A 22979-nucleotide genomic window follows, 5' to 3' on the forward strand; every position below is an offset into this window, starting at 1 on the left:
TTATGACTGTTTAGGAATTCAGTGCATTTTGATCTAATCACAAAATCAAAATATTCATGAAACACAATGATATCTCCCTAAAGCAGCCGGGCAGCCATTAATTTTGAAATTCGGGTAATTTATTAACACTTATCTGAAGCTGTAAAAGCTTACCTCTGTGTTTGTAATACGGGGAAAAGTGAAAGCAGTTTTAAAACTGATTCCTAATGATTTATAATGGTTTGCTGTAATTTGAGCCAGAAATTCAATTAAAATGTATGTCTAGTTTTGTTTCAAGATCTTTAGTTAAAAATTCTATTAAAATTCTATTTCCTTCTTGCATTAAATGTATCTGTTATCTGCATATACAAGAAATATAAGAAAATTCTATCATTTATTCCCCAGTCTCCATAAATGCTTTAAAAAAAGCATTCATTTTTATTTCATAATCCTGCTAAGATAGCATTTGGAATTTATGTATAGTAGAGGAAGAATAACTGTATATTCCTATTTCTCAGTAAGAAAAGAAATCTAACACTGAATACTTTAGGGACAAATCAAGTGATATTTGTCACTTTATCAAACTAGAGGAAAACAAATGAAACAGACATTTTTGGCTCCAAATTATTCACCTAATATAGGTTGTCTCTGAGGTGTTTTTTAAAAATATAACTTTCTAGAGAAAAGGGTGGAGCTGGGTAAAATGGGGAGGGGGAGGGAGAGAGACTGTTCAATTTTCCTGAAACAAATGTAAACAGATAAAAAGCTTTGAAAGAGTTGTCCTAAGATATGAGATTGTTTAGGTAATTATTTTTTTCTAAAAACAAATTTGGTGAGTCACTTGAAGGAGAACCCCATTGGCTCTTGCTTTTTGTTTTCTATTATTTTCTTGAACTGCATGAAATCTAGCAATGCTTACTTGATGCTAACATTTAATGGTTCACGTGTCAATGATTTTTGGAGCAAAAGTCTGTGAGCAGAAATAACAATGATGCTATAATTTATTGAGCATTTGGTATGTGTAGATGAATGAATTACATGGATTTCTAAATGGTTCACTCTCCTCAATAGCATTTGTACTGTATAAAGATATTATTATTCTTATTTTACTGAAGTGGTGGCAGAGACACAAAGTTTCATAAAACTGGTAAGTGGAAGGGCTGAGATTCAAATCTAGGAGGGTTACGACTGATCTCTTTCTTCGTTTGATCATATGGTGATGGGGGCTGGATAGTGGCCCTTCACATCACAAAGCCCAGAGCTGGGACGAAGAGAGCTAACTCCAAGTCTGTGGACTGTTTCTGAGAAAGGGGAAGGTTTGGTTAACAAAACTGATAGGCACTGGGAAGAAGCAGAATGGCACTTTCTCTCTTACTTTGATAATTACAAGATTGGGGACCTACCTGTATTCCCTCTCATGGGGAATTGGGGATCTGAGCACAGCGCAGACCTTGAGGGATGGAGAACTGAGTGTCAAAATGCCAGAACATGAACAAGTTAAATCATAGAAAACTCGGTCATCAAGTCAAATGAGTTGAGAGAAATAGAGAAAGAAAGAAAACAAAAAGCGAGAATAGGCAAGAAAAGCAAGGGATGATGTCATTCGAGCTTGTGACGGAGGGAAGCTTAGGGATGAGACTGTAAAAGCCCCAGGAAGAAAGATAGACCTGGAGCAATTCCCAAGTGGAGGAGGCTTTTAAAACGCTGTTCTGATGATCCCTTGTGGGGATGAACTGAAATCATATAAAGGGATCAGCACCAGTTAACTGTGCACCTTTTATTTCTTGGACTACTCCCTTAGAATCACACTGAGATTTCCCTGCTGAAGTTACTAAAGGCCAGTAAGTTTCTGTTTTGTATTTCAAGGGGGACCAGGGTCTGACAGCTTTTCCCTACCTATACTAGGATTCCTGATAAGGGGTCTTCAGAGTCAGGACTGGGTTTTGTTGGACTAGACTTGCTGATAAATGATAGAAGTCAAGGTGGATGTCACAACTGCTGTGAAACTGCGGTGTTGATAGAAGCAGATTTAGGGATGAGGTAGGTGGGACAGTTGTATCACAGATGGGTACCGTATTGATGGAGGAATTTTTCTAGGCACCAATGCGTGGATGCTAAGTCACATCATGTCTGACTCTGTGATTCTATGGATTAGAGCCTGCCAGGCTCCTCTGTCCATGGGATTCTCCAGGTGAGAATACTGGAGTGGGTTGCCATGCCCTCAGGGGATCTTCCCAACTCTGGGATCCAACCTGTGTCTCTTATGTTTCCTGCTTTGGCAGGGTTCTTTTCCACTAGCACCACCTGGAAGGCCCCTAGGCACTAATATGCTTCATATATGCATCTGAAAACAATGGCTAAGTAGACATGAATCTGAAAGGCCTTAAACAATGCTACTAAAGCAGAGTTGCAAACTGAGATCTGCAGATAAAGGAAGCAGGTGGGCTAGAGGTAAGGAAGAGGGGAGATGAGGATTCAAAATGTACCAAAGCTACCAGGATGCTCTCATGGTTGAGGAAGAAGCCGTCAGAGATGCAGTGGGTAATGTGATAATATTTGGGAATATTCTGGGGTCAGTATTCTTTGGGATTGTCTAGGTCTGTGCTTGACACCTGAACCATTTCCTCTTATGGATGTGCTCACCAACAGTCTCTACACCTTGTTAACAGGTTTGCACAGGCCAGGTTGGCCGCCAAGATGGCATCATAGCATAACCACAGTGTCTAGATTCAAGTCTTCCTGGCATATTTATATAGTTGAGCACTTTCCTATTAATAGAATAGGCCCTTTGACATCCCACATTTTCCACGACCAGCCTTGGGAAGCTGTGAATTTTGAGGACTCTGAGTCCAAGTGCTGGGTTAATTGTCCAAGCATATTCTTCGTGAAGGGAAGTTTTGGACTCTGTTAGAAAAAAAGCTTCTGTCAGGCAACATCTTTGCCCTATGTTGGACAAGAGCAACAGATAAGGATGTTCTACAAGAGGCAGTCATTTCTCTTAACAAAATTCTGATATCACATGGATGGTATGTGTTTTTTGGGAGGTGGTCAAGTCCTGAACCTCTAGCCATGTTCAAAATGGACGCAGTTACTCTGAGTTGACATGGGGCTACAGCTCCCTCTACAGGCTGTCTGATGTGACTCAGCCAAGGATGCATAATAAGCAGAGATGGACTAAGTGGTGATGGGGAGCAAGACGACAGCTGCGGAAGAATTATAAACAAAAGCAAGGTGTAAGACCGCGTGCATGCTATGTAGAGGAGCCTGAGACCAGGGTTCCATGCCCTTCTCTCCTCTACTACCTGGGAATTGAACGAAAATCTTTACGCAAGAAGGATATGACTTTTCAGAGCACTTAGCCTTTTTGTTTGCAATGAATTGTCTCTGTTAACTAAATTTCTTCCCATAACCTTATAATAAGGGTGCTTTTCTGGCAAGGCAGAAGGCATATGAAAAGCATATTTCTAAAGGCTATCTGTAGAAGAGTGTGGCTGACAAGAGTTACATGGCAAGGGTTATGTTCCCAAGGATTACATGGACAAGACAAAATCAAAACGCCTTGAAATATAGTTACTGAGAGAAGGAAAGATATAAGCATCTGAATGCAGAGTTCCAAAGAATAGCAAGAAGAGATAAGAAAGCCTTCTTCAGCGATCAATGCAAAGAAATAGAGGAAAACAACAGAATGGGAAGGACTAAAGATCTCTTCAAGAAAATTAGAGATACCAAGGGAACATTTCATGCAAAGATGGGCTCGATAAAGGACAGAAATGGTATGGACTTAACAGAAGCAGAAGATATTAAGAAGAGGTGGCAAGAATATACAGAAGAACTGTACAAAAGAGATCTTCACGACCCAGATAATCATGATGATGTGATCACTAATCTAGAGCCAGACATCCTGGAATGTGAAGTCAAGTGGGCCTTAGAAAGCATCACTACGAACAAAGCTAGTGGAGGTGATGGAATTCCAGTTGAGCTGTTTCAAATCCTGAAGGATGATGCTGTGAAAGTGCTGCACTCAATATGCCAGCAAATTTGGAAAACTCAGCAGTGGCCACAGGACTGGAAAAGGTCAGTTTTCATTCCAATCCCAAAGAAAGGCAATGCCAAAGAATACTCAAACTACTGCACAATTGCACTCATCTCGCATGCTAGTAAAGTAATGCTCAAAATTCTCCAAGCTAGGCTTCAGCAATACGTGAACTGTGAACTTCCTGATGTTCAAGCTGGTTTTAGAAAAGGCAGAGGAACCAGAGACCAAATTGCTGATGCTTCAGTTCAGTTCAGTTCAGTCGCTCAGTAGTGTCCAACTCTTTGAGACCCCATGAACTGAAGCATGCCAGTCCTCTCTGTTCATCACCAACTCCTGGAATTCACACAAACTCACGTCCATCGAGTCAGTGATGCGATTCAGCCATCTCATCCTCTGTCATCCCCTTCTCCTCCTGCCCCCAATCCCTCCCAGCATCAGAGTCTTTTCCAATGAGTCAACTCTTCGCATGCGGTGGCCAAAGTATTGGAGTTTCAGCTTTAGCATCAGTCCTTCCAAAGAACACCCAGGACTGATCTCCTTTAGAATGGACTGGTTTGATCTCCTTGAAGTCCAAGGGACTCTCAAGAGTCTTCTCCAACACCACACTTCAAAAGCATCAATTCTTCAATGCTCAGCTTTCTTCACAGTCCAACTCTCACATCCATACATGACCACAGGAAAAACCATAGCCTTGACTAGACGGACCTTTGTTGGCAAAGTAATGTCTCTGCATTTCAACATACTATCTAGGTTGGTCATAACTTTTCTTCCAAGGAGTAAGCGTCTTTTAATTTCATGGCTGCAATCACCATCTGCAATGATTTTGGAGCCCCCAAAATTAATGTCTGCCACTGTTTCCACTGTTTCCCCATCTATTTGCCATGAAGTGATGGGACCAGATGCCATGATCTTCGTTTTCTGAATGTTGAGCTTTAAGCCAACTTTTTCACTCCTCTCTTTCACTTTCATCAAGAGGCTTTTAGTGCCTCCTCAGTTTCTGCCATAAGGGTGGTGTCATCTGCATATCTGAGGTTATTGGTATTTCCCCCGGCAATCTTGATTCACTGATGCTTAGTGAATGTTAAATAATGTTGCCTTGAAGAATTGGGATGGGACATGAGATCCTTTGAGTCCATTTATAAAAATCTAATAGACATTAGCATCCTGGGGTTATTAAAAATGACATTAAAAAACTACACTCAGGACTAATTGTCATAGCATGTAAATGAAAATGTATTATCTTGGTGGATATTCACTTATTTGTTAATGTTTCAACTTCATCAATTAACCTCAAAGCAACCCCATTATTCCTTCACCACCAAATTTCTTAAAAGATGTTTATGTTTGATGATTTTACTTTGTCCTCATTGGCTCTGCAACCCAGCTACAGTATGGTTTATGCTCCTCCTATTCTAATGACACCACTTTTTTAAGTTCTCCAATAAGCTCGAAATTGCCAATCTTTATCGATATTACTTTTAACCATTATCTTTCTTGATTTCTTTAATGCTTGTCTTTCTATCAATTAATCACATTATCAGTCACCTTTCTTTTCAGTTTTTATTGAGCTCTCCTGCTTTCCTTGAGCCTTCTTCTTCCTTCCTTCCAAGTCTATTCTGTGGTTTCCTAGGATTCTGTTCTTAATTCATCTGCAGAACCAAAACTCAGACCTCCAGTCCATTGGGTCAGGCTTTTTTCTAGACCATCCTATCCCAGACAAATGGAAGGGCGGGTGGTACCCATTTTATATCATGCTAACTTTTGTTATTTTCTTAGCTGTTTCTGGGTTACCTATTCTTTTCCATTACTTTGTCTATATCTTCAGTCATTGCGGCTTTATAATACACTGAGCTCTGGGAAAGTTAGCATTTCCCTTCCTTCATTAAGCTTCTTTTTAAAAATGTCTTTAGCTACATATCACTATTTATTACTTTGACAAATATTGGTGTAGCTTATAGTGTTTTATGTATTTCTCACTTTTGATGTTGCCCCAAAGAGAAACTTTCACTGAAGCTATAAGCAAAGCTTTTGACAACATGTAAGGGAAAGTTACTCAGTTGTGTCTGACTCTTTGCAACCCCTGGACCATAGCCTGCCAGGATCCTCTGTCCATGGAATTCTCCAGGCCAGAATAGTGGAGTGGGTAGCCATTCCCTTCTCCAGGGACTTTTTCCAACCTGGGGATCGAACCCAGGTCTTTTGCATTGCAGGAGGATGCTTTACAATCTGAGCTACCAGGGAAGCCTGATAACACATAAGGGTTTTGTCGGGGGGTGGGGGGGAGAAGCCCTGGAAGAAACAGAATGTGCAGATTCTAGCTATGACTTTAAACAAGTTATAATTGCTTTTATTTTAAAAAATTTAAATTAATTTTTATTGGAATATAGTTGATTGACAATATTGTGTTAACATCTGTGATACAGTGAAGTGAATTGCTTTTATTTACACATATATCCATTCTTTCTTAAATTCTTTGCCCATTTAGGTCATTACAGAGTATTGAGTAGAGTTCTCAGTGCAGTTCTTATTAGTTATTTCTTTTGTATATAACAGAGTGTATGTGTCAATCCCAGTATTCCAGTTTATTCCTCTTTCCCCTTTCCCCTTGGTAACCATAAATTTGCTTTCTGCATTTATGACTATTTCTTTGTTGTAAATAAGTTCATTTGTACCATTTTTTAAAGATTCAATTTCTTTTAATACCACATTCTCATTTACAAAGTGAGAGGTTTGTTCTATACAGTTTTTGGCTTTCTTTCACCTCAGGCTTTTTACATAAAGAATTCTGATGTTAGAAGCTTAAATAATTCCTTTATATATACATTTATTATTTCATTAATTTTCTGAACACTTGGAAATGATGGTGGGAATGGCGATAGGAATGGGATGGAAGGAGGCAAGGGGATAAGCATATGTATAAAGTATGACTCTAATCTTCAGGTCATTTTCCAGGTATATTTCTTTATCTCTGCCACTAGATTGTAAACTCAGGAGTGGTAGAACTTGCACTTTGTTTCTTGGGCCTTACAAGTAATAAATGCATATACAGATGATTTGTTGAATGGATAAGCACTGACTTCTACAAATTAGAAGAACATTCTGGATAGGGGGTCCTCCAAAGTGACTAAGACATCAACTCCATAGTCTTCTTTCTCCAACTGTCCTTGTCCATGAAAATCGACCTCTTCCTGTTCTAATCAGATAACTCGGTTTTGTTGTCCAGCCTACATTCTTGGGCCTAAGCTCCAGCTACTTAAGATGAGAAGCTGATAAATACCGGACTCTTACAAGTCCCTTAGTACATTCTAATGCATAAAGCAGTGGAAATAGGGAAAGGGACTTAATCCCATCTCCATTCAGGATTTTTCAGAAATTCCCCCAAATATCTTCCTTTTCCTATTTCCAGTCATCCTTCACTTTCATCTTATCTCTTATTACTCCTGACTTTATCTCTTCTTGTGGTTCTTTGCAGTTGGTTTTCATATTTGATATATCTTATTTAATTCACTACTTTTTAAAACTGACTCTGAAATTCTGCCAATCTGGCTGTGGGTATCCCAAGTTCATATCCCATTGTTGAATACTATGTCTTGTGTAGACACCTCTGTCCAGCAAAAACCACCCTGAATTTTAATCTTGCCTACTCCACTGGTACTTACCTGGACCACCTCTCTCACCTTGTGAAAAACTGAGTATTTAGAATCACTGGTTAGCCCCAGAATAAACTTCCAAACTAAAGAGAAAGTGCTGCTACTGAGAGACTATGGGAATCCATGGCCTTTCTCTTTCAAAATTTTAAAATTGTGTTTAAATACAGATAATATGGGCTTCCCTGGTAGCGCAGATGGTAAAGAATCTGCCTGCAATGCAGGAGACCCAGGTTCTATCCCTGGGTTGGAAAGATCCCCTGGAGAAGGGACTTACAATCCACCCCAGCATTGTTGCCTATAGAATTTAATGAACAGACCATGGGGGTAGCAAAGAGTCGGACACAACTGAGCAACTAACACAGACACACACTATGGGCTTCTCCAGTGGCTCAGTGGTAAAGAATCCACCTGCCAATGCAGGAAATGTGGGCTCAATCCCTGGAGAAGGAAATGGCAACCCACTCCAGTATTCTTGCCTGGGAAATCCCATGGACAGAGGAGCCTCGAGGCCTACAGTCTATGAGGTTGCAAAGGTTTGGACACAACTTAGTGACTAAGTGGCAACCACCACACATAATATAAAATTGACCATGTTAACCATTTAAAGTGTACAGTGCAGTAGTATTAAGTACCTTCATATTTTTGTGCAACTATCATCACCATACATTTTACAAAACTCTTTCCATCTTGTAAGACTGGCACTCTACACCCATTAAATGACAACTCGCTATTCCCCTCTCTTCCCAGTCCCTGGAAACCACCTTTTTATTTTCTGTCTCTATGAATTTGACTATATTATATACACCTAATATAAATGATATCATATAATCATTGTTTTTTTAGTGCGTGTGTGTGTGTGACTGGCTTATTTTACTTAGAATAATGTCCTCAAATTTTATCCATACTATCTTATCTGTCAGAATTCCCTTCCTTTCTAAGGTTGAATGTTATTCCATTGTATGTGCAAATCACATTTTGCTTATTTATTCATTTATCAATGGATTCTTGGGTTACTTCCATGTTTTAACCTTTGAGAATAATGCTGCTTCAAACTTGAGTATACAAATATCTCTTTTGAGACCTTACTTTCAATTCTTTGGGACATACGCCAAATTGCTAGATCATATGGTAATTTTATTTTTAATTTTTTGAGGAGCTATCCTACTCCTTTCCACAGTAGCTATGCCATCTTATATTCCCACCAACAGTACACAAGTGTTCCAGTTGCCCCATATCCTTGCCAACACTTGTTATTTTCTGAGCGTTTTTTTTTTTTCGGTAGTATTCATTCTAACAGATGTGAAGTAGTAGCTCCTTGTGAATTTGACTTGTGTTTCTCTAATGATTCATGATGTGAAGGATTCTTTTTATGTGCTTATTGGTCATTTGTATATCTTTGGAGAAATGTCTATTCAAGTCCTTTATCTGTAGGAGCCCATATTTTAAATACTTGATCTTTATTTCACTTTTTTCAAGTTTTCCAGGATTTAACTTTCCTTGAATGAACATCCAATTTTTGCCCCTTCTATGAAACGCTCTCTGATTCCCCCTAGGTAAAATTAGCTGCTTTCTTTTCTGTTTTTCATCTGTATCTTATACAGCATCTTAAGACATTTATTCCAGCACTTTTTGATCATCCTATCAACAAATGTGTTCCATCTACACAGAAGGACAGCAACCATGTTTTACTAATCCTTATGTATGTATTATTTTTACTCTATCTGGCACACAATAGGTGCTTAGTGAATTTCTATTGAGTAATTCAACATACTACTTATCTACTTTTAAGATTAAATGTTTATATTTATAGACAATTGAATATTTCAATCATGACTTCTTAGGAAATTAATTAAAAAATGGTGTCTTTTAAGGCCCCCTGCAGAATTGTTCTTTACTACAAAAATGGTTGGTAATTCTCAGCTCTGGTTCAACATTAAAATTGTCTCAATTCCTGAGTTTAACCTCAGAGATGTCAGTCACACTTGCGTACTGTGCTTTGTCATAGTTCTTCAGGTAATTCTAATGTGTGGCCAGGACTGAGAACACGAAGAATCGTCGAAACCTGTGACCACAAAGTCTATTGTTCCCCTCCATTCTTCTGGGCCTGAGTTCTCTAGTGTCACGTTATGCGAAACAGGTAACGTATTCATGAAAATTAATTTGTAGATTTGCTCACTTCCCAAATGTTCTTGTCTGTTTTGAAATAATCCAACACCACCCCCTCTATAACTTACACCTCTTATAATCCATCATATGACCATCTAGTTGGTACTCGGTCACAAAGATGTTCCGATTTTATTTTAGTTTGAGAAATATGGTTCAGGTATCATTAATTGAGACATTCGGAATCCATGGAATCAGGTAAGAAGCATGATGTCTGTCTAAGTCTGAGCTATTTCCACGTGAAACGTTATCAAAGTTGGCAGGGCAGTGTTGGTAACCTCTTTGCATGGGGAGAGGTGGATTTTATAATTACTTATGAATTTGCTTCTGTTATTGTCTCTGGCTCTAGCCTTGGCATTCTTTTAATGTGCATTTCTGTACAAATTTGAAAAGCAAGAGTTAAGATGTAGAACTTATGTGTCTGGCCACAGATGTTCAGACCAATTCAGTGTGTCAAGCTGAGGTCAAATGAATAGGGAATGTCATTACTAAACGGTAACATTTTTCTGAGAGCTTTAAAGAAATTCAAGTCCTTTTTGAATCTACATTTATTTTATCTTTTTTTCAGGGTGATAGGTTGGACTTCTAGTTCTTGTCAGAGATTTGTACATTAAAAAGACTTTAAATTTAACTATTCTGGGAATCAACTTTCCAAATAGTACTTCAGGCAACTCCAGTAGAAGACACACCATTTTATTTGAGATACAGGCTTCTTTTTTAAATTCAATGAGCTATACGTGTTTATTTGTAAAGCTGATATGACATATGCCTATATATCTTTTTGATATATTAACGAAGGCACTGAGGATTAGGTCATGTTTCCAAATTCCATGCTCTGAATTCTATCTTCTTATAGCCCATTAAATTTAAAATGCTATAATTTTCAGAAGTTTAGGATATATTTATACCAGTTTGAAAGCTAACAAAATAAATTGCACACCTGTGTGTTGATGCTGTGCGTTATGATAATACAATCTGATAAACAGGGGGATTTGGATATAAAATATGTTATGCATATTTCAAGCCAGTGATGTAGCATTTAGGGTGCAGAATTTGCAAAAACAGATGAAGGACGAGTTATAGGGTCGCATTTTCACGTATGCCATCCCTACATGTCTGTAAGAAATCACATCACACAGTGAAGAAGAGAAAAATGGGATCTATACTGCTTAATCTCTAGAATAAAGGGGAGCAGAAATGCAGCTAAGTATATGGTAGGTTGGTATAGCACACACAGTTGGTACCTTGTACATATCCTTCAGACTTTTGTATCTTCTGCATTCATGTTGATATCCAGTCATCAGAATCTCCAACTTTTTGTCTAAGGACTTATTCTGCAGCAGTGGAAGTCTACTCAGCCCACGTGCAGAACAGGATGGAAGGGCCAGAGAATTCTCTCTTTTTAGGCACATGCTTCATCCAGTGATGGATAGGAGTTGATGAAAAAATACTCTGGCTTCTGTTTCCGCAAGTGAGAGAACTCTGACGCATTCATTCTATTCCACTCCCAGACACGACCAGCTGGACTACCTCTAAGGGCCAAGAGGAGCAATTTGCTGGATTTAACACATCAATAAATACACCCTTGATTGTCTTACTGCTTTATTGGCACTCTTTCCATCTATGTTACAATCCCACCCCCACATCAACATTTCCTGTAGCTCCCAAACATACCAACATCCTTGTCTTAAGGGACACTTTTGGGAGAACTCAAACAATGAATTTTGACAGTGGCACATGCTTTTTATTTTTGTTTTAAAGCAGAAATTTGTGGGAATTGACCTAAAACATATTTGCAAAGTGATATTCTAAGAACTCTGTGGCTTTGAACAACTCACATCTTCCTGAGCCTCAGTTTCCTTGTGTAGGAAATTAACAGATGGAATAAATGATCTCCCTTTGAGATTCTAGTATTTTCAGGCCTGAGTTATGGTTTCTTTCTCCCTCATCCTAGCATTATTTCTGCAATTTACTGCTGAGTGTTTCTTCGCTATGTTGCTAAAGACCACTGTCTTTTAAGGTCCTCTTAGCTGACGAGAGCGAAGCTTCCAAAATGTCTTTCTGCTGGATGCATTCTGTGAGTTCTTTGTTCTCACTTGTCATCAGTACAGGCTCTGGGTACCATTCCTCCTACTGCTTCCCCCTCCTATGAGGTTGACAGCTGCAGCCTCAGCTATAGAGCGTTAAGATGCCAGACTGCATTCTCCAGGAAATCCTTCACTTTCTTCTCCTTCCCTCCTAGCTTTGTGCTGTCCTGATGTGATCAGACTCTGCCTCTCCGTGAGGCTCCTACTGTTGCTCCTTACAGGAGGTATGAGCACTTGCTCCTCAATCTGATTTTATTTGTACAATACAATAAAAAGGGATTGGATACCATACTCAATAGACGTGTCCAGCATGACAGGCTGATTCCAGGGATGAAGCTGGTGCCTTTTAAGGGGTTGAAATACACCAGCACGGCTTGCCTTTTGGAGATGGAAGTAAAGACAAAAAGAAATGTGAAGTACATGGGGAAAGCACACACTTTAAATATTTATTTTTGAAAAATGAAAGTATGATTGTTATTTTCCAAACCTTGGCTAGTCTGGAGAGGGCTGACTTGGGTTTCCTAAGCACCCACAGCTCGGCAGTCTATCCTCTTGGCAGACAGAAGGCATTTAGATTCTGGGTATATGTTTCCTTTCACTTGCAGCTATTCTTGGATTTGGAATAGACATGAGAATAGTGCTATGGAGGGGGCCTTATTTCTAAGTGGCTCAGTGGTAAAGAATCTGCCTGCCAATGCAGGCAATTCAGGAGATATGGGTTTGATCCCTGGGCTGGGGAGATCCCCTGGAGAAGGAAATGACAACCCATTCCAGTATTCTTGCCTGAAAAATCCCATGGACAGAGGAGCCTCATGGACTACAGTCCATGGGACTCAGAAAGAGTCAGACCTGGCTGAGCACAAGCACAAGGATGGAGAGGGTCTATGGAGGGAACATGGCGTTGCTATTGCTCATAAGGGGCTTTCTGAAAAGGGGCTGTCACTCATCATGTCTTTCAGGTGGTTTATCTCAATTTATTGGTGCTTTGCCAGCTGGAGTCTCAGGACCACAGTAATTCCAATAGGTCTTTCACCATCCAAATGAATGAGAACAGATGTATGACTATATATGGATTCCAGGTATTTTCACCTTAAGTTTGGCTTCAATTGGTTGACGGTTGGTTTCATTTCTCCATTGTTACAATACTCCCATTTTTATGTTCTACATCTAAGGCCTTAAAATGGACTCTACAGTGATATATAAGCGTGGTGGTCTTAAAATAGCGGATGATAGCAATTGCATATATGGACTTAATAGAAAATATGATGATAAGCACACTTATTGAAAGTGTGAAATAAGACGGTGTAAATTAAATTGCACACTAATCTAGAAAATAACATGTGGTCGTTTAGTCGCTAAGTTGTGTCTGACTTTTGCAACCCTCTGGCCTGTAGCTTACCAGGTTCCTCTGTCCAGGGAAGAATACTGGAATGGGTTGCCATTTCCTTCTCGAGGGGATCTTCCTGACCTAGGGATCAGACCTGTGTCTCCTGCACAGGTGAAGTAGCTTCTTTACCACTGAGCCAGCGGGGAAGCTCTAGAAAATAACTTGCCGCTGCTGCTGCTGCTAAGTCACTTTAGTCGTGTCCGACTCTGTGCGATCCCGTAGACGGCAGCCCACCAGGCTCCCTCGTCCCTGGGATTCTCCAGGCAAGAACACTGGAGTGGGTTGCCATTTCCTTCTCCAGGGGATCTTCCTGACCCAGGGATCGGACCTGTGTCTCCTGCACAGGTAAAGTAGATTCTTTACCATTGAGCCACCAGGGAATCTCTAGAAAATAACATAACAGTTTACAAATCCTTCTGTGAACACAGGCATCCGTCACAACTATCAAAACCAAACGTTTACTAAGCTATGACAAATATGAAAGAGGTGGCTAGTAATTCACAACAGTTTTTGAGAGCCTAATGACCTATTCTTGGGACTTCCTTGGGGGTCCAGTTGTTAATGCTTCACCTGTCAATGCAGGGGGTGTGGGTTTGATCCCTGGTGGGGGAGCTAAGATCCTACATGACTTGTAGCCAAAAAACCAAAACGTAAAACAGAAGCAATATTGTAACAAATTCAACAAAGATTTTAAAAATATGACTCACGTTAAAAAAAACACACACAACAGAAAAAATCGCCTATTGTTTAGCCTCTTTAGATATAATGGCTTACTCTTTAATGCTGTCTTTACCAAATTTGGGCTTCCCTGAGATCAGTTGGTAAAGAATCTGCCTACAATGCAGGAGACCCTGGTTTATTTCCTGGGTCAGGAAGATCTGCTGGAGAAGGGATAGGCTACCCACTCCAGTATTCTTGGGCTTCCCTTGTGGCTCAGCTGGTAAAGAATCTGCCTGTAATGTGGGAGACCTGGGTTTGATCCCTGAATTGGGAAGATTCCCTGGAGAAGGGGAAGGATACCCACTCCAGTATTCTGGCCTGGAGAATTCCATGGACTATCACAGAGATTTGGACATGACTGAGCAACTTTCCCTTTACCAAATTTATAACACAATATTAGAAGTTGAAGGCAAAAGAAGAATCAAGCTCCTCCTATTTCTTCCAAAAGAACAATTACCTGATTCCTGATACATTTCTTGAAAAGGGTGAAATATTTTTGGCCATTTGGTAGCGGAGAACATGATGCAGTCAGAATTTTGGTATTTGGCATAGAATCTGGCTTAAGTGACTTCCAGTTCTAATTTGAGTTCAGTCGCTCAGTCGTGTCTAACTCTTTGAGACCCCATGAATCACAGCATGCCAGGCCTCCCTGTCCATCACTAACTCCTGGAGCCTACTCAAACTCATGTCCATCAAGTTGGTGATGCCATCCTGCCATCTCAGCCTCTGTCGTCGCCTTTTCCTCCTGCCCCCAATCCCTTACAGCATCAGAGTCTTTTCTAATGAGTCAGTTCTTCGCATGAGGTGGCCAAAGGACTGGAGTTTCAGCTTTAGCATCAGTCCTTCCAATGAACACCCAGGACTGATCTCCTTTAGGATGGACTGGTTGGATCTCCTTGCAGTCCAAGGGACTCTCAAGAGTCTTCTCCAACACCACAGTTCAAAAGCATCAATTCTTCAGCACTCAGCTGTCTTCACAGTCCAACTCTCACATCCATACATGACCACAGGAAAAACCATAGCCTTGACTAGATGGACCTTTGTTGGCAAAGTAATGTCTCTGCTTTTTAATATGCTGTCTAGGTTGGTCATAACTTTCCTTCCAAGGAGTAAGAGTCTTTTAATTTCACGGCTGCAGTCACCATCTGCAGTGATTTTGGAGCCCAGAAAAATAAAGTCTGCCACTGTTTCCACTGTTTCCCCATCTATTTGCCATGAAGTGATGGGACCCAATGCCATGATCTTCGTTTTCTGAATGTTGAGCTTTAAGCCAACTTTTTCACTCTCCTCTTTCGCTTTCATCTAGAGGCTCTTTAGTTCCTCTTTCTGCCGTAAGTGACTTAGGGAAAGACAAAGACTGGGCCTGTGATAGATGGAATATTTAAATGTGATCCAGGTACATGCTACTAGTTTTATATGTTATTCACATCGACAAGAAATAGCAGCACCCCTCCTCTGTTTGTTTTACCTCCAGGGAAATATGAAGAGATTTTCAAGCAGATTTTTCAGCATTGTAAAGAGCATAATATCCAGCGTTTGATCCTGGATCCTTCATGATCGACTTTGAGAAAGGGAGAATCACTGCTTCTCCTACAATAGAACTGAACACAAATATAACCCTGAATAACACATTTGAAATGAATTCAAATATTTTTTGTGTTTTCTTCATCATGAAGAAAGAAGAAAAGTGTCAGTTTCTTGGTTGTATATGAATCTTTGCAACCGTAGCCTGCCAGGCTCCCCTGTCCATGGAATTCTCCAGGCAAGAATACTGGAGTGGGTTGCCATGTCCTCCTCCAGGGGACCACCCTGACCCAGGGATCGAACCTGGGTCTCCTTCATTGCAGGTGGATAATTTACTGTTTGAGCCACCAGGGAAGGCCTATGTAACAATTTTCTTTTTCATAATAAAATCTTAAAAACTATTTGTTGTTAGTTTTTCATGATTTATTCTGTCCTTTTTAATGTTCCTATTTATTTAATTTTCAAAACAAATATGTAAATTTGAATTAAACATTTTTATTGCTTCATAAGCGTGAACTTGAATATATAGAATTCTGGTTAAAATTTTGTTCCCATAGAACATTTTAAGGATTTGTTTCCTTTTTTTTTTTTTTTGTTGCTGTTATAGTGGAGTATAGTCGATTAACAATGTTGTGTTAGCCTTAGGTATACAGCAAAGTGATTATTTTAGTTATTTTTATCTTTCACGGTACAATTGTCTTATGGCCAATTCGTTGTGTGGCAAAAGTGTTTGCAGTGAAATTACTTGAAGCAAAATGTTTATGGTGAAACTACTGGACCCAATTTATGTGCATTTGGTTAGAGTCATGACTAGGCACTAAAGCACTGAAATAGGATTCTGGAATATAGAACCTCATGGACCAACCAGATTTCCAGCAGTTGAATAGAGACAGGGACCCAACGCCCACCCCAGGAGTTAACTGAGATGACAGATGTTCAAATCCAACAAAACTTCCAATGTGGGATGGTGAGCATATTCATACCTGCTTGAATGTGATGATTTTAGTCTCTTCCAAGTTGCTCTTTTCATATTTGTTCTGAGTGGGCTCAGTTGTATTATTATCTTGAACTGTAGATGTTTCACAGGTTTGTGGGTCATTGTCTTTCAGTTTTTTAAAAAAATTTTGTTTTGTCTTGGGGTAAAGCCTGTTATCAAACAATGTGATAGTTTCAGGTGAACAGAGAAGGACCTCAGCCATACATAATACATTTATCCATTCTCCCCCAAACTCCCCTCCCATCCAGGCTGCCACATAACATTGAGCAGAGTTCCATGTGCTATACAATAGGTCCTTGTTGGTTATCCATTTTAATATAGCGGTGGATACATGTTGATCCCAAAGTGAAAGTAAAAGTCACTCAGTCGTGTCCAACTCTTTGAGACCCCATGGACTTACACAGTCCATGGAATTCTCCAGGCCAGAATACTGGAGTGGGCCTTTCCCTTCTCCAGGGGATCTTCCCAACCCAGGGATTGAACTCAGGTCTTCCACATTGCAGGCAGATTGCCAGCTGAGCCACAAGGGAAGCCCAAGAATACTGAAATGGGTAGCCTATCCCTTCTCCAGTGGATCTTCCTGACCCTGGGAGTGAACCAGAGTCTCTTGCATTGCAGGCAGAGTCTTTACCAACTGAGCTATCAGGGAACTCCATAACTATCCCCTCCCCATCCTTCTCTCCACCCTCATTCTGTGGCAACTGTAAACTCATTGCTGAAGTCTGTGAGTCTATTTTTTAAGTAAATTCATTTATATTGTTTCTTTTTAGATTCCATAGGTAAGGGATATCATACAATATTTCTCCTCCGCTGTCAAACTCTCCAATCTTTCAAGTTCAAATTAGAGTGGGTAAAGAAGGGGTGATTCAGAACACTCACAAAAGATCCAGACCCTTTTTTTCTTTTCTTTTTGCTGTTTTGCCTAGATTGGAGCAAAGGAAAGAGCAGGGTGTGGTAAGGAGTGTTTAAATCCAGCCAATTTGCTGATAGTTCTCTGCAAATAACTGTGGCTGGATTTTGAGGCAGCTCCTGAAGGAAGTAACTTCAAAATGGTATTTATCCTGTGTCTTGTGTTTTTATAGTGTTCCCCCCCACCACCAGATTTGAAACCCCTTGTTGTCAATCTCTTCCTTTTTCTTATTGGTGATATCTCTATACAACCTTAGTGTGTTAGGGACAATTACTTCCATCGAATATGCTTCCCATGTTCCCGGGCCCCAGGATGTTAAGTGGGCCATCTGGATAGTTCTTGCCAATGAGATGGTGCTTGTTAGTGCTAAGCTGAGGCAACAACAAACCCGTGAAAGATTCTGCGGTGTCTCTGTCTTCTGTTTGGGAGGATAACAATGTTCCAGATGGCGGTGCCTCTGTCAGTCTGTGTTCATGAGTAACTAGGTGAAGGGAAACCCACACTGAGCATGATGCTTATGTGAGAAATATAATGTTGTTGTATTCAGTCACTGAGACTTCAGGGTTATGTGACCACAGTATAATCAGTTCATCTTGACTAATATAGAAATTGGTACCTGAAATAGGGTGGTGCAGAACAAAAATACATCACTTTGGTTTAGTGACCAGGTCATAGGTAGTGACTAAATGGATATCGAACACTAGAAAGGTGGTAACTGTTGAATGCTGGCTTCCCCAAAATTACCTCTTGATAAGACAAAGCTGAGTTTACTGTTTATCACAGTAATGAAGAACACCACACTGATGGAGCCCTTTGGGAGGGTCATAAAGCCCACAGTGTGGGGTTGGTGGACATGGATGTAAATTAGAGTGATGGGATGGTAGATGATTCCTTTGCTAGAGCAAGTGTTTCAATAAACAGCCTTCACTAATTTGATTTCTAATTAAAATTTGTTTTTGACACAGTAGAATTTGAATTCGAAGGTGTTATTTAAGAGCCCTATGCATTGAAATACATTTTAAAAGTATAGTTTTTAGAATCTAGTGGCTCCAGAGTCTTAACAGATACATTAACAGCTATCCGTCCATCAGCTTTCTCCATGAAGTGTCATCTTTCTCAGGTCTACATCTGGTGAGATCAATTAGCAACTAGAAAATGAACTCTTTATTTTATTAGTTGCCAAAACCACAGGAGACAACTGTAGGCTTTTCTTTAATTGCTATTTTAGCCCTGTAACCCAACAGAAGTGCAGGGTGAACCTTTGTTCATAGTGTTTCCTTTTCCTTGCTTCTCATCCCCACCCAGAAAATCTCTTCAAGGCAAAGATTTACTGGTTTAATAATATTCTTCTTGTGCCCTCTGCAGATTCTCTTAATCAGAGTTAATCCAACCCAATTCTAAGCTCTCAGAGCAGTTCATTTATTAATCCATTATAGCATTTACCATGGGCTGACTTTGTGTTAATGGTTGGCTGTGTCTCTATCTCCCTTATGTCTTCTTTAGTCCCCATGCCTGGGCTAAAGCCTTCTAAATTTCAGATGATGTGGGCCATCATTTGGAAAAATCAACTGTTGATTCTTTTGCAAATATTGAAAGGATATATTTTTCTTGTGCACTTGTTCTATGTGTATTAGTCAGGATGAGATAGGTTATAGCGCTGTAACAACAATCTCCCCGAATTTCCTTTACTGGATGGACACAAGTTTGTGTCTCACTTTTACTACATGTGAAAAATGAGTCAGTATGAATTTCTGCATGATCAGTGACTCAGGGACACAAGACGACAGAGAGCTTGACATCTGAAATATTCCCGGTAGCTGAAACAAAGGAACAAAGATTCTGGAGAATCATACATGAGTTTTGTACTGCTCCAATCCAGGCAGCTCATGGATGAATAGCTGTTAAGGTGTCGAAGAGCCACTGAATTCTAAAATCTATGTTTTGAATTTGTTATTCAATGAGCAGAGTTTTTTTTTTTTTTTTTTACGAACACTTTCATATTCAAATTCTATTGTGCCAAACCCAAAACTAAGCAAGAAACCAAATTAGCAAATGCCAGTTATTCAAATGCTTGCAAAAGAAGCCTTTCCCATCACTTTTGCTCCTGCAGGGGTTCAAAGGGGGTTTGAAAGGGGAGTGAAATAAATAAAGTTAAAAGGTGACAGTCTATTAGGTTAAGACTTTCAGGAGTGTGGAGAAGTTTGTGATTGGCCTTTAGGTATATTTGGTTGTCCTTGTGTGATTGCAACAGAATAACAGTTTTGGGAGTTTTCCAGAGAGGAAGAGGCTGTTCAGTCTGTGGCTGGCCATTTCCTAGAATTAGTGGGGGTCGATAGAGTGTTCTTTATGGTTAAACTGATAAAATATTTGAGTCATGGTCCTTTGGTTGAGTGGTAGTGACAGATAGTTTCTCAACTGAATTATTAATCTTAGTGAGTTCTGGAAGCAGCACTGAATTGTTGCATTCTCATCTGGTGTGATGAATTACGAGGGCTTGGACCAGTCAACAAATTTCTCTTGACTGCCTTTTCTTCCTCCAATGAAGACAGTGAATTAGGTGATGTCTAAATTCTCTTTAGCTGCTTACAAATCTAGGATTCCGTGATGACGTTGGCCACAAACTAATTTAATTACTTCATGTTTATCAGTTGCTGATTGAGATGAATAGCAATTTGTCTCTTAGGATGTGTGCAGGGAGAAATCATGTTACATCAAGAGCTTTACCAATGAATACACCCACTGAGTTATGGAACTCTCCATAATAACCAACCATTCTCTATTATTTAAAGGTGACAGCATTCTGGGGGGGGGGTCCTCCTTCCAAGCATATGTGTTTGTGACTCAAGAGACTGGTGGGGGTATGCCCTCCTCTTTGTACATCTCTGAAGGAACGGCTCATCTTCGATTGTGGGTACAGCCTTGTCTCCCAGAACCTAAGGCCACTCACGACCTTGCCACTTAGCTGTGCAGTCAGCTGGAAACCTTTATTCAAAGGAGCTGCTTCTGGCTTTGTGGCTGCCAAGTTGATGCAACTTGCCCAGCTGCCCACATCTATGCCACAAAGTTGGAATCTATGCCCTGAAACAACCCGATCCTTCTCTGCATATGGTTTCTCCACTTCAGCTCACTGAAGTCTGCGGCAGAGTTCACTTTGGGGCAGAAAGTACTGTCATGATGTTAGAAATTGTACAGTGGTCCATTTTCAAGTAAAATATAAGTAAAGGATACTTGATAATAATTTGAGGATGTATTTGTCAACAGCCAGTATTTTGTTAAAATGCCTGTCTCTAATTCACAAGGGTAGCCTCTCTTTATACTTCCCTTGGGAAAGGTAGTCATTTTCCAGTTCAAGTAAGACGTTTGAACTTGGCAAGTGTGAGTATGCCTAACATTTACTCAGCTCTTATTCTGTGTAAGGCACTGTGCCAAGTTCTCTAGGTGCACAGTAACTCATTGAATAATCAAAATCACTTGAGAGTTTGATATAATTTATAGCCCCATTTTGCAGATGATAAAACGAGGAAGTTTAGAGTAACTTGCCTGAAGTCACATATGAAATAATGACATACTCTGGGAATGTCATCAGAGACTATTGCTGCAGAGGAGGATTTCTAGTTTTAATTTATTAAGTTTTTTTGCTATGGCTATAAATTTCCATTTTGCAAAATATAGATTTTACACATCTTGCTTTTGTTTCACTTTTAAGATATCACAAAGATGCCATATTACTATAGGGCCTTAGTTCTTCTCAGGGGCTTACCCAGAGTTGTTGGTTGGTCCAGTGGCCTATGAGTACCTGCCATTGGAAGTTTTAAGTTGCGTTACTCCAGAAAGGAGAAAGAAATATGTTCTTCATTTAAAACGTTGTGGCAGCCATGGTAGATGCCATGTTTCCTGGTGAAAAATGATCACACTCTGAAATCTGCCCTTGCTATCTGGCAAAAGTTGCTGATTTTTTTTTTTTTTTTTTAATGATTTCGATGTGTAAAAAGAACTTGCTTATTTCTGTGGATCCTGAAGTGGAGAAAGGCAGCATATCACCTCTCTTTCTCACTCCGATTGTCCATCTGTAAAATGGGGATTATGAGTGACCTTAAAGAGAATGCTTGCTGAGCGTTCTGGAATGCACTGGGCAGATGGTAAAGATGACTCACGTTCGCGGATGGCCCTTCTCTAGAGAACGAGCTGGGCAGCCATTCCCTTGAATCTTTGCAGGCATGGGCTTAGATGAACATTTATGAAATGCTCATAATTATGCAGTATATCACTTGGTAGGCACATACATTTGGTTTGAAACTTGATGAAGAAGTTGGTTTTTTCCCCCCTCCTTGTTTTCCTGGCATAATACTCTGAACAGCAGCAATGCAATCTGTTGTTTGTTTAGAAAAGATGGCAGAAGGGTCTATGTTGTGTATGTGTGTGCATGTGCGCATGTAGTGTGGAGGGAGCTACTCATAAGACATAGTCCAGGAAAAAAGGAATTTTGCAACATAAAGTCACCTGAGTTATCATCATTTGAGAAGAGGGTAAAGTTCTAAATGAATTAGTTAAAGCTACGCTCCTGTAGTGGGCACATAGCAGAGAAAAACCACCCTTCATCCCTCCTCCCTCCCCAGGGCAGTTCATGCACACGTGCACACAGATGTACACGCATATGTGCATACACACACAGCAGAAGAGCATTTTCATTTTCATCTCATGGTCTTCCCACAGTAGAACTCTTCTGTCCTTGGCTTCGGCAGCCCTATCTTTCTCCCCACCACTCTCACCCCCTCCCACCTTGGAGGCTGGGCTCTGCTAGAGAGCAGAGGAAGCCTCTGAGCTGGTGGAAGAATCACCATAGCAACATGGCACCGAGTCCTGCCCCCAAAGGTCTAGCCACGCTTGGCTTTTGGTTTCAGCCCAAGTAAAGCAACATGAGGATTTTCCTCACTGCCCAATCAGCTCTGACTTCGAGCTACCTTTCATTCCCAGGTAGGCCCATACCCCTGGCCTCTGCACACTTTGTGAGCTGGATTTTCTATTTTCTCTCCACCAGTCCAGAGATCCTCAAACGCCAATTTATTTATGTGTTTCAAATAAGAAGCCAGTCCTACCCAAAGGTATCCAAAGGTGGTAGTTAGCAGCACCTACTATTGTGATTCAGGGCTCCTGCAAAGAGCTCCCTCTGAAGAGCTGCTTGAAGTGAAAGAGTGGCCATACTGTAGTACTGACTTAAGTGCTGGTCTTTCAGTTAGGAGATTGGGGTTCAAATTTATTTCTTATAAATAGCATAGAGCTGGATATCATCAGGTTTTAAAATTATTTTAGCCAATATGTGCTCAGGAATATGGATGGATCCTAGTAACGTGATGCTGAGAATGAAACATAATCTCCACTGTATGTGTTGTGCTGGGCTTGGTTGCTCACTCGTGTTCGACTTTTTGTGACCCAATGGACTGTAGCCCACCAGGCTCCTCTGTCCATGGGGATTCTCCAGGCAAGAATACTGCAGTGGGTTGCCATGCCCTCCTGCAGGGGATCTTC

The sequence above is a fragment of the Capra hircus genome, chromosome 14, assembly GCF_001704415.2.
Source record: "Capra hircus breed San Clemente chromosome 14, ASM170441v1, whole genome shotgun sequence".
Taxonomy (NCBI): Eukaryota; Metazoa; Chordata; class Mammalia; order Artiodactyla; family Bovidae; genus Capra; species Capra hircus.